Source organism: Hevea brasiliensis, chromosome 14, assembly GCF_030052815.1.
Source record: "Hevea brasiliensis isolate MT/VB/25A 57/8 chromosome 14, ASM3005281v1, whole genome shotgun sequence".
Taxonomy (NCBI): domain Eukaryota; kingdom Viridiplantae; phylum Streptophyta; class Magnoliopsida; order Malpighiales; family Euphorbiaceae; genus Hevea; species Hevea brasiliensis.
The window spans coordinates 22729713-22743370 of NC_079506.1; the positions used below are offsets into that span (position 1 = coordinate 22729713).

At 34.5% G+C, this 13658-nt stretch overlaps 1 non-coding gene across 1 annotated transcript; it reads right to left on the reverse strand.

Annotated features, from left to right (window-relative positions):
- Window positions 1–11088: 11088 nt before the first annotated feature.
- Window positions 11089–11191, reverse strand: LOC131173613 (small nucleolar RNA R71). The gene has a single exon (XR_009143926.1). It is a non-coding gene; the product is annotated as a small nucleolar RNA R71 (small nucleolar RNA).
- Between the last annotated feature and the right edge of the window lie 2467 nt (window positions 11192–13658).

A 13658-nucleotide genomic window follows, 5' to 3' on the forward strand; every position in this document is an offset into this window, starting at 1 on the left:
CAGGTGCTGTTGCAGGGTATCCGGATTGGGGCCAACTTTTGGTCCTCTTGCTTTGGTCTTTTGGGCATGGTTTCTTCAGCAAAAATGTGCCATTATAAGCCTAGTTTCATTTCCAATTGGCCAAACACCAATTGGACCAACACATCCAAAGTTATGGCAGTCCAATTGGACTGAAATCTCAGCCACCATGCTGCTGTCTTTAGGCAGCCTACCATTCCACTTTGCCATGCCATTTTTCAGTCCAATTTATGGTCAACATACCTCAAATGGTCACTAATTGACCCTTATAATGTTCACTTACCACTTCATAAGCCAAAACCAAATTTCACTCTCCAAAACCCTAGTTCCCATTATGAGTTTTCACCACAAACCTTAATTAACTACTAGTTCATTATCCTTATATTCACATACTTTAAACCTAATCTTTAGTTCACTTCAAGTCCATCAAAAACACTCAATCCTACTCCTTCCTTAAGGCAGCCAAAATCCATGGGCTACATACACTTAGCTTTTATTCATTTGGTTCACAAATTCATACTTATTTTAAGTCATTAACATAGAATAATAGAGATATAAGTGGAATTAGGCACTAACCTTTTTAAAACCAACCTTGAGCTTGTTATTCTTCAAGATTTCCCCTAAAATCATAATAATCATAATCAATTATAACTTCACTTTCCTAAATTAAATATCCAATAAAAATTCAACAGCATTTCCCCTTAAATTGGACTAAACTCCTATCATAAATCTTAAATCCACAACTACCCATTAATACCCAATCTGGCAGCTTGTGCATTTAAATTTATATATAATGATCTAACCGTTAGATAAATCCCAAATTTTAACCATATATTTTAGACATCCGTATACAATATCAGTAAAAATATTAACATCAAATAATCTCTATATCATGAGATATCAAAACATTCATTCAACCCTTCAAAATCTGAATTGTTGCAGAAATCAGTCTTACTCAGACAGCTCATGCAAAACAATTTATATCTCATAAACCACAAGTCTAAAATTCACCAAATTTTAACCCAGCAGCCTCAATATCCCAAATATCATTTGTACCAAATTTCATAATTTTATAAGCATCCTAACTATTTATTTTTCTCAAATTTCAGTAGCCAAAATTCAGAATTCAACCTACAGACAGCCTGTGTTCAACAATATATTTCTCCAAATCCAACCGTTGAACAATCACCAAATTTTAACCATAACTTCCACACATACATACCTCAAACATATCCAAATATCAGCCATAGATGTTGAGCCAAACTCACCTGGACGGAAGAGAAACATGCTGCCCTGCTGAACCCCTTTTTCTGCTACTGTTCATCTCCTTCTCCTTCTTCCTTTCTTTCTTTCTTTTCCTTTTCTCTCTCTTTCTCTCTTATTCCAGCCCGTATGAAGAAGGAAACTGCTGGTTTCCTTTGTTTTTTTATCTCATTTTAAGTCATTTTTATCTCTTTTTATTGGTTTGTCAAATGGTGATTGGAGGGGGGCTTTTAAATGACATCACCATATGTCATAATTAAGCATTTTCCTTCATTTTCTTTTCTTCTTTTCTCTACTCATTTTCAATTCAATTTTTAGCAATATTTATTCATATTTTAGATCATTATAATTATTTACTTAACTGGACAAGTCGGCCAAAAATCACCTCTGAAGGCGAAATGACCAAAATGCCCTCCGTTTGGCTTAACGGGTCAAAATTGTCTGTACCAATTGAAAATTTTTTCTAATTATTTTCTTGGCATTCTAATGCCATAGGAACCTCAATGACCCTTCTCTGGAGTCCCAATAATTATTTTATGAATTTTTACCCGGGTCTAGGGCTCCTAGTTGCGAGAACCGCAACTTCCCTCTGGTTACCCATCGCTTGGGCACCGGCTCATTTGACTTAGTTGTATTTTTTTTTTCTAAATTTTTCTTATTAATATTTGAGTTAATTTATGATTCCTGACTTTAGTTTAAATATTTTTCCAGAAGGTCTAGCTGTCCGGACCGACACTGGTCACCGGAATAGTAGACTGTGCGGAATTGCTACAGTGAGGGTGTTACATCCTCGCTCGGCTACACTGTAGACGGGTGAGGGGCGTCACAAGAATTCTAGGATCTATAAAGAAAAGACCAAGGCATTCCATGACAAACTAAGGAAGCAGCTTGTGATTGGACAAAAAGTTTTATTGTACAATTCCATATTGAAGTTGATGCCTCGTAAGTTGCATTTTCGTTGGATTGGACCCTTTGTTGTCACTAATGTGATTCCTTATGGTGCAGTTGAAATTCAAAGTTTAGGAACTAACAAAGTGTTCAAGGTCAACAGTCATGAACTCAAGCCATTTTATAAGGGATTTCAGGAGCATTTAGTGGATTAAGGAGCTTTGCCATGTCGAGCTAACGACGATAAACAAAAGCGCTTCTTGGGAGGCAACCCATGGGTGGCTTGTTAGCCACAATCAGATTTGTTTTCTTTCCCTTATCTTATCTTATTTTATTTTTTAGGATTTATTTTTTTTCCTTTTCTTTTGCATTTGGGCTTTACATTGGGGACAATATAAGTTTTAAATGTGAGGGAGGAGAAATTTATTGCTGCAATTTTTGAAAAAAAAAATAAAAATAACAAAAAAAATCGTTCTCATAAGCTTTATTCATGATTTTATATTAACTCCCGGAGAGAAGTGCTTTATCCTTGAAATAACTTTTCTACTTTAAGTTGAATTTTTGAGATTTTAGGCAAGGTAATAGTAACTTTAATGATGGATTTTCCCTCTTCTCCATACCATAGAGCAATTTTTTTTTCTTCTTGCATAAATCATTTAGGCTTGATTTAATGGTGAAATGATTAGTTATGTGTGCTTTAAACTAGTGTCATGCATATTTCAGAACTTTTTTTAATCTATCAGGACACTTTATAATATATAGATGCATAAATTAGGGAAAATAAAATATTAAACTTGAAAATTGCTCCACAATTTAGTTAAGCAAAGTAACCAGGGGTCTTCATGAACCCCATGTCGATTCTCTGGCCAAAAGCTAGCTAGGATATGAGCAAGGTACTTTTCTGAAGGTGATGGTTAAAAAAAAAAAGTAACTGTAACGAGAGAGAAGTAGCAATTTCAAATAAAAAAAAAAAAAGTTCATTTCTATCTTCTCTAAGATTTGCAAAGAGCTATAATTATTGTGCCTTGATAAATTAGCCTTGTGTTTTGGTGTGTATTGATTTAAAATTTTATGGAACTTTAATTGTGTGAGCTTAATTGATTTCAAGCCTTTTGTTTTGTGTTGGAGAATTGTTGATATAGTGGTATGGTGTTGATGGAATTTGTTGTGATGGTTATTACCTTACTTGCCTCTTCTTTCAAACTTTAATCTTTTGTTATGATGAAGTTAAGTGAACTTCTAAGTGGAGTTGATTGAGAGTTTAAGTAATGCTTGAGGACAAGCATAGAATAAGTGTGAGAGAATTTAATAAGTGTATAATTTATTAATTTTACTTCCATCACATTTAGTGTTTCTAGGGTATCTTTATGCCTAATTCAGTTGATTAAAGTATAATTATCTATTAGGCATATGTTTAGAGAGTTATTGGAATAATTGTGTTAAATGGAGAAATTTTTTGCATTTGCATTAATTTGACTCTTGCTATATTTTTCAGGGTTTTGGTGAAGTTCCAGAACATAGAAGTGGGGAAGGAGGCTTGGAAAGGTCAAAGGATTGAGAAGCGTTGCTGATACAAAGTACACGGGTCGTGTAAGCACAACCATGGATCCATGTAACATTCTGCCAGAAGAAATCCAGAGAGCCGAGGAAGAAACAAAGTACACAGGCCGTGTAACTTGACTCGTGTAAATCCTGGAGACCCGTGTAACCTTCTGTGCCAATGTAAGACATACCTATTCAGCTCCAATAAGTTACACGGCCTTGGGCCATGTAGTGATACACGGGCCGTGTATCCATCGACAATCAATTTCCTGATTTCACTCCAGTTGTAGTTTTTGACAGAGAGAAAGATTCCTAACACCTCAGGGACTCTAACAACTTAACCCTAGCCATTTATTATAAATAGAAGAGGAAGCCTTCATTCGACACACATTCTAGATCTCTTTAATTTTCTATTTTATTTTTCTATAAGCTATGAACATGAGTGGTTAAGTTCTTAATTCAGTTCAAGGGATTCAAGTTCTTTTGCATGATTTGTGAGACCAGGTTCTTAATTTAATTTATGTCTTTTGAATATCTATTATTTTCTGATTTCATTGTCTTTGATCTATTAAATGATTTGCTAAAAAGGCCTATTAGTTAATTATTTGATGTGATCAATTGCTAGTTCATCTTCATAATCCGTAATTGTTGTGTAAGATTGAACATGAGTAGCAATTAGGTTTTATTGATTATGATCCCAGTTTTCGATAATAACCTAAGGAAACAATAGGGTGAATTAAATGATTTATACTTCATAAATTGTTGTTCAGCTTAACTACTTCCTATTCTTAAAGCAGTTATTAATTTGATGAGGATTGCTTAATACCAATTCAGTTAATAATTAGAGTCAATAAGAGTGCTAGGCTCGAATTGATGAGTATAGGGAAGTTAGGGATTTTACCTCGTTGTTTAGTAAATCTACGTTAAGTATTCAATAAGAGATAATTGTATTTCTTTTGTTTATGATCGAATCAATGCATTGGAATGCGAATTACCTTAGATTGAAGTTTGTTTAATTTGAGAGTTTCATATTTAATTTTAGTTCTTAATTTTTTTATTTTTTATTTCTTCTTTGGATTGCGAATTACTCCCCCTCCCCACAACCTTTGTTTCTTTTTCCATTACACAAGTGCATGAAATTTAATAATTCAGTCTCTAGGGTTCGACCTGAATTTACCACTTACTGCATAAAATATTTCATAACTGGTAATTTTAATTAATTTAATTTCTGGTGGATTCGACAACCATCAAGTTCATATGGAGATGTTAATATAAAATTTTCAATAACTTTAAACCATGTGTTATATATACCTTCCTTTGCCTTTAATCTAATTTTCACATGCAAATTAACAACTATATTAAATTGTGCAGCTTACTTTTTCCCATCCTTTTGTGTCTTATAGGACCTTGCAAAGAGGAGGCTAATGGGCATGAGTGAGCTTAATAATGGCATTATTACTTTCGCAATGTGGCATTAGCATCAGTGACTTGTCATTATTAATTGTAATAACTATTGTGAAGCTTGCCATCGTGCAATACAAATTCGTAAATCATTTCCTCTTACTTCCATTAAAATTGTTGCTTCTTTTAATTTAATTTATTATGATCTCTGGGCCTATTATACCCCAACTTTGTCCAAATCATTTTTTTTTTTTACCATTATTGATTATTTGACTACAACCTAGGTTTATTTATTAAAATCTAAAATTGAGATTTTTCATTTGTTAACCCCTTTTTTGGTAATGATTCATAGACAATTCAGTCACCTTGTGAAGATCATTTGTAGTGACAATGGTACTGAATTCACCAATATCTCTTTACAGTAATCTTGTTAACAAAAAGGTATCCTAATTTAGTTTTCTTGTGTCTTTACACTACAACAAAATGGAGTAGTAGAGAAGAAACATAGACATTTGTTATCGTTATTAGGGCTTAGTGTTTTCATGTAGGGTTACCTATTAAGTTTTAGGGAGAATGCATGTTGACAATAGCTACTTAATAAATCATACACCAACCCTGTTATTGTCTAGTAAAAGTCGTTGTGAACTTTTGTTTGCTATTAAACCAAATTATTTACACCTTCATATTTTCGATTGTTTGTGTTATGGTTTAGTCCTTCCACAATCACATAATAAATTTAAGAACATGCCATTCCATGTGTGTTTTTAAGATATGCACAAGGTCAAAAAGGATACAAAGCTTATGATTTAAAAACACATTGTATCCTCATGCCTTATGTTGTGCTTTTTCATTAAAATGTCTTTCCTTACAAAACAAATAACCATTTTCCAGACCTCTGTCTAGTTTCACACTAATACATTTGCCTATCTTTAACACCATCGAGGAAATACCTATATCAGATTCGACACCTATATGCCAGACCCTAATGTCTAGTTCTTTACTATCCAATTCCTTACCATATGAACTAGCCATTACTTTGTCATCACACACACAACTTATGCCACCAACTCAACTTGTTGCCACCAAATCCATATGGCTAAATGTAACAAAACCATGCTAGTTCATTATACTGATTACCAGGTTACATTGCCAAGTCATAATAAGGGTTCTTCTTCTACCTCTACTAATTTGGTTTCCTTAGGTAATTCCTATTCTTTATCTCAATATGTTTCATATGATAAAATTACACAACCTCATGTTTGTTTTCTTTTGGCCATTCATCAATAAGATGAGCCATCTTCTTATAAGTAGGTAGTAAAGGATACCCGTTAGTTGGATGCCATGAATAGTGAATTGGAAGCACTTAAAAAAAAAAAAAAACAATACTTGGACTTTGGTATCACTACCTCTTGACAAAAGGCCTATTTGATGCAAAGAGATATACAGGATCAAGTATAATTCATATTGGTTAGTTAACAATCGTGCGAACTCTTTTAATTATTGCAGCAATTAAAAATTAGACTCTTCACCAACTAAACGTCCATAACACCTTTATTCATAGTGATTTGAATGAAGAGGTATACATGTAACCTCCTACATGTGTATGTCGTCTACTCTGGTCCTTGTGTGGTCTAAAGCAAGCCTCGTGATGATGGTTTGCAAAATTTTCCAATACTATCCTTCAATTTGGTTTTTGGTTGTCCAAAACTGACACTTCTCTATTTGTTTATTAAATTGATCACTCTTTTATAGTTATTCTTGTGTATGTCGATGGCATCATTGTGGCCACCAATCATGATGCTAAATTAGCATAATTAAAAATGTATTTAGCTGCTTAGTTTCCTATCAAGGACCTTAGCACTCTCAAATACTTTCTTGGATTAGATGTTGCACAAAGTTCCGATGGCATTGTTTTATCTCAAAGGAAATATGCTTTGGAGATCTTATAAGTGGCTGGCTTGCTTGGTTGTAAAATTGTTCATTTTCCTATGGAACAACATCAAAAGTTGGCTTTGGATGATAGTCCTATACTTGGTGGTCCTAATCCCTATCATCATTTGGTTAGTCGTTTGATTTATCTCACCATTATATGACCTGATATTTATTATTCTATTTAGATTTTGTCCTAGTTTATGCATCAGGCATATCAGGAGTCATTAGAATGCAACATTACGCATATTACGATATTTGAAGCTAGCACCTGGATAAGGAATTTTCCTTTCAGCTTCTAGTTCCCTCACACTCAATGCATACTATGACTCAAAGTGGGCTATTTGCCCTATTACTCGCTGGTCTCTTAATGGCTACTTCATCTCATTTGGACATCCACCCATTTTGTGGAAGAGTAAGAAATAAGTCATCATTTCTCACTCTTCACTTGAACTTGAATACAATGCTATGGTCGTTGTATCTACAAAGTTGGTATGGTAGCGTCAATTGCTTTCAGACTTAACTGTTCAACATTCATAGTCAATTGCTCTTTATTGTGATAATCAGATGGCTAGACATATTGCTAACAACCCTGTTTATCACGAGCACACCAAACATATCAAAGTGCACTGTCACTTTATTCGCAACTAACTTTAATAAGGCATGCTTGTTTGTCATCATGTTCCTTCACATCTTTAACACGCAGATGTTTTCACAAAGGCTTTGGGAGCTCATCAATTTTAGACTTTGGTAGCCAAGTTAAGGATTTAGGATCTACATGCTCCAACTGAAAAGAGGGGGTCTATTAAAAGCTACTAGTCTTCAAAGGGTGCATAGCACACAATCAGGAAGTTCAAATTCCTTGGACTGCTTCAGTTGTGAACAGTTTCCTATAAAGATTTTATAGGCTACAGTTTTGTATTTAGTTTATTTTTTTATTGTATTGTTACACAATGTATCTATAAGAGCAACAGCTCTACTTCATCAAATATATGATAGATACCAAATTTATCATGGTATCAGAGTCCGATTTGAATTGTGAGTTTCAGCTACTCATAAGATGGTATAATTGAGCTTGTATTGGATTAAATATTAACTAATTATCAAGTGACAACTATGTGGTTGCACATAAGGGGGAAATGTTGGGATTGCATATCCCACATTAAGAAAATAGAAAATTAAATGGTGAATATAAGTGGATGGGTTGTAACACTGACTTGACTAGTCATTTTGATGTATAAAGTAACTTAATTAATTATATAAGCTCAAATTAAAAATAAACTAATACATAATTTGTCAAGCACTCTTTTCGAATTTAACAATAACACTTTGCAATGCAAAAATTGACATGTTTAAAGGATCATTATTGAGACTTGTTGTGGATAAATTATAACTATGAAGGAGGATAACAACCTATCACTAATTGAATATGAACTCGTTAGCATTGTTGAAGAGTAACTACTTTGTGTAGTGTTGCCAACTTTCTAGATGGTAATCTAAAAATAAGAACTGTAACAATATGCTTATATGCAGAACAACGTTGGCTATGATATTACTATTTGGAACTACCTATAGGTACAATGTACAAGAGTCACACCATGTAACAATGCAATGGAAACATCCAACTGTTGTATTGGCCAGCTTCTAGAAACAACAAGGGAAAGAATAACCCAAAGAGTTATGGGTTTGTGATGCATACATTTTGCATAATTATTTAGGTTTAATTTCATAGCCATTTTATTTGATTATTAGTCACTTTTAGCTAATTTCATTATTTATTTAGTTAGTTTTTCATAATTGTCAATTTTAGATTAATTTGTAATTTTTACTTTGTTTTGTAGGAAAAATGGTATTTTTGATGGACTAAAAAGAAATTTTGCCATTGAGGAGTGATCTCTACAGCCAAAGATGCCAAAAACAAGTTTCAAAGTTGAAATATGCATTGGCCAAATTGCGCATAACTTACCGCATAAGCCATGCAGATCTGCATAAGGAGAAAAATCATTGTTCCAATACCTGCCGAATTGTGCATAAGGAGAGTGCATGGCTTATGCAGATTCACGCCCCCTTATGCAATCTCACGAAATTGTGCATAACCTATGCGCCTGGTCATGCAGTTTCGCATAAGTGAGCCAGAAACCAGCCGAAAACTGCATAAGGGACTGCATGACTTATGCAGTCCACTTATGCAGTCCCATAAAGATTTCATTAATGAGCTGGCAAAAGATTCCCTCAGGAAATCCCTCCTAAAACACACCATTTTAGGGCTCCATGTCAGAAAATGCTATAAATAGCCTTACTTCCCATTTTAGAAGGGAGACAAGGAGGAAAAGAAGAGGAACAAAAAGGGAAAGGAGAGGCAGCAGCTAAAGAGTCACAATTACCTCCCACACCATTTCCAACCAGATTTGGAGATTTCTTTCTTTTCTTACATTTTTCCTACATTTCTAGTGTTTAGTTTCTTGTTTCTTAGCTTAGATTAAAGCTTTATTTCCTTATAAACTCAGAATATCTTGTAAACATTATGGATAGTGAGTAGTTTTAATTTGATTCTGGAGTAAGAGTTGTAATATTTGAGATATTTTGTGGATTTTGATTGGGTAATCCATATTTTATGGTCTTAATGAGTTTTATTCATTTCTTGTGTGCTTAATGACATGCTTAGTGTAGGATCCCATTAAGTGATGTTCTTAATCCATGATTGAGGCACCGAAAGGAGAAAGCCTTGTGATAGATAATGAAGAAATTGGACTTAATTAACTTAGATCTAGAAATAGACTAAGGATTAAGAGGATTCACAGATTAATTAAAGAACCTAATGGGTCTTAATTAACTCTAACTCCACGAAAGTAGGATTAGATTGATTAAGGCACTCTTTGTCTCACTCGAAAGGGTATTCAAAGGATTTAAGAATTAATCTCCTTAAAACCCGTAAGTTCCACAAGATTGGATAACCAATTTAAAAATTCCGAAATAGCTTGAATATGAAATCCCGAACTCCGGAATCGCCTTTTTATCATTGTCAATTTCTAATTGAATTTAATTACTTGCCATTTTAAATATTTCCATATTTGAATTTGCTTATTTTAATTTGATGCAAATTTAGTTAAATCATTACATAGTTGAATAGATTATTAATTTTGCACATATAGATTTCATACTCCAATACCCATCAATTTATTGCTTTAATTTCAAAAATAGTTCAATTTAGTCAACTTTTTATATTAAAAATTCAATTATTAACACAACTCCTCGTGAGAACGATATCTTTTCTATATTACTTGTACGACCCGTGCACTTGCGGTTGGGCCACATCAAGTTTTTGGCACCGTTGCCGGGGAGTTGTTTGTTTAAGATTGAATTCTTGATTATTTTAGTTGTTTATAGTTTTATCTTTGTTATCTTTTCATTTTGTGTTTGTTTGTTCTTTTCAGGTACTTTTAATCTTTTATGAGAAGAGCTAGAAGCACAAGTGACACATCCTTACTGTTTAATCCTGAAATTGAGAAATTTTGTAAAGCCAACAAGAAAGAAACCAGAAAAAGGAAAGAAGCCTTGAGAGAAACTGAAATTGAAGCAGACATGGCTGATGAAAGAATTAGAATTGGTGGTAATGCTAGAAATGATCGAAACAATGAAAATACAGCCCAAGGTGAAGAGGTTGTAAATGCTAATGTGCCTAGGGGAAGTATGATGGATCATGCTTTTCCTCGTTTTGATGACTTGAGAGAAAGCATAGCAAGACCAAGGATTGATGCAAATAGCTACAAGATGGATTTTGGAGTTCTTCAAATGATTCAAAATTCCCAATTTGGGGGACAACCTTCTGAAAATCCACACACACATCTAAAGAAGTTTGCTATGATCTGTGATATGCAAAAACAACCTGGAGTGTCTGATGATGCAGCAAGATTGGAGCTATTCCCATTCTCTTTGAAAGATAGAGCATTGGATTGGCTTGATTCTTTACCTCACAACTCCATCACAAATTGGGAGCAACTCACTGATGCATTTCTTGCACAATATTTTCCACCTGAAAAAACTCAAGAATTGAGGAATCAAATGACTTTCGGACAAGAGAAGATGAAACTCTCTATGAGTCATGGATGAGATGGAAGGAATTAGAGAGACAATGCCCACATCATGCCATTCCAAAATGGATGATAAACCAGAATTTTTACACAAATGTCACTCCTGCAATCAGAGGGATTATTGATGCTCAAACAGGAGGAGAATTTATTATGAAGCATGAAGATGAAGCTTATGAGCTATTGGAGAAAATTGCAAAGAACACTCATCTTTGGAGTAGTCCAAGAGGACCAGCTCCAACTCAAAAAAGGCAAGCTGCTAGAATGTATGATCTTGATCCGTTCAACATGATTAATGCAAAGTTTGATGCACTTACAAATGTCTTGGCTAAGAAGATGGAAGATTTAAGTATGTTGGTTAGTTCATCATCATCATCTGGAAGTTCACAACAAGTGGCTTATGCAGAGGGAACTACCAGCTGTGGAGTAGACTATGGAGAGCAAGCTGCATATGTTGGTAACTATGGAAACAAACAAATGGGGAATCCTTACTCTCAAACTTATAATCCAACTTGGAGGAATCATCCCAACTTTTCATGGGGAAATCAGCAAAGTCAAGTTCCAAATCAGAATTTTCAGCCACAACAGCAACAAGGAATTCCATATCAGCAAAATATGCAACCATTGCCTAATTTTCAGCAGAAAACTATGAATCCTCCACCAAAACAGCAAGAACAAAGTTCCACTACAGAAGCTTTATTGCAACAGATTCTTGCTAACCAAACTAAGCATGATGAGGAGATGAGAGAGATGAAAGCAAGGTTAGAACAGATGCAAACACATAACAGAATGCTGGAAAATCAGATTGCACAACAAGCATCTTCCTCAGGTACCAAGTCTTTTGGAAAACTTCCAAGTCAACCAGAAAATCCAAGAGAGCAGTGTCAAGCTATTACTTTAAGAAGTGGGAAAATTGTAAATAATGAGAAGAGTGAAAATAGTGAGAAGAGAGAAAATGAGAAAGAAATTGATGAGAGTGAAAAACAAGAAAGTGAAAAAGAGAGTGCAGAAAAATGTAAAGAGAAGATTGAAGAGAAGGAAGAGAAGTATGTACCTCCAGAGCCCTACAAGCCACAACTTCTCTTTCCACAAAGATTTCAAAAAGCCAAGCTTGATAAGCAATTTGGGAAGTTCTTAGAGGTCTTGAAGAAGCTTTACATAAATGTGCCTTTTATTGATGCTCTTTCATAAATGCCCTCTTATGCAAAATTCTTGAAAGAAATTCTCTCAAACAAGAGGAAACTTGAAGACCATGAGACTGTAGCCTTAACTGAGGAATGTAGTGCTATCCTCCAAAGGAAACTTCCTCCAAAGCTCAAGGATCCAGGGAGTTTTTCAATTCCATGCCACATTGGGGAATCATGCTCTACAAAAGCTTTATGTGATTTAGGGGCCAGTGTTAGCCTTATGCCCCTCTCCATTTATGAGAAGCTCAATATGGGAGATCTTAAGCCAACCCACATTTCTCTTCAGTTAGCTGACAGATCAATTAAATATCCTGAAGGGATTTTGGAGAATGTGCCTCTGAAGGTTGGGAAGTTCTATATACCTGTTGACTTTGTCATCTTGGACATGGAAGAGGATTCTAATATTCCAATTATCTTGGGAAGACCCTTTCTAGCTACAGCAGGAGCATTGATTGATGTTAAGGGAGAAAAATTGACTCTTAGAGTTGGTGAAGATCAATTGGTTTTCAATATTAATAACACTATGAAGAAGCATCATTCTGAAGCTGATACTTGCTTAAGAGTTGATATCATTGATGAGCTGGTTAAAGACTTCAGAAAGAAATATCTAGAAGATCCACTTGAAAATTGCTTGGTTCATGGAGGAAGCATAGACTATGACAACCCTCATGTGGCTGCATATGCTCAACATCTAGAGGGAAGTCCACCATTCATTTCTGCTCCAATTTTTCAACTCACACAAAAGGAAAAAGTCGAATCTAAGCAACCATCATTCAAGAAGATGCACCTAAGGTAGAACTTAAGCAACTTCCTTCTCAGCTCAGATATGAATTTCTTGGCACCAATAACACTTATCCAGTAATTGTAAATGCAAACTTGAGTACTTTAGAGGCTGATAAGTTGTTAAGAGTGTTGAGGCAATTCAGAAAAGTTTTAGGATATACCATAGATGACATTAAGGGAATAAGCCCACACTTTTGCATGCATAGGATTATTTTGGAAGAAAATTGTAAGCCATCTATTGAACATCAGAGGAGGTTGAACCCAAATATGAAAGAAGTTGTTAAAAAGGAAATTTTGAAGTTGCTTGATGCAGGGATCATATACCCTATCTCAGACAGTACTTGGGTGAGTCCAGTACATGTTGTCCCAAAGAAGGGTGGAATGACAGTGGTCAAAAATGAAAATAATGAATTAATTCCCACCAGAACAGTGACTAGTTAGCGAATGTGCATAGATTACAGAAAATTAAATATAGCCACTAGAAAAGATCATTTCCCACTTCCCTTCATTGATCAGATGTTAGAAAGACTAGCTAGGCATTCTTATTTTTGCTATTTAG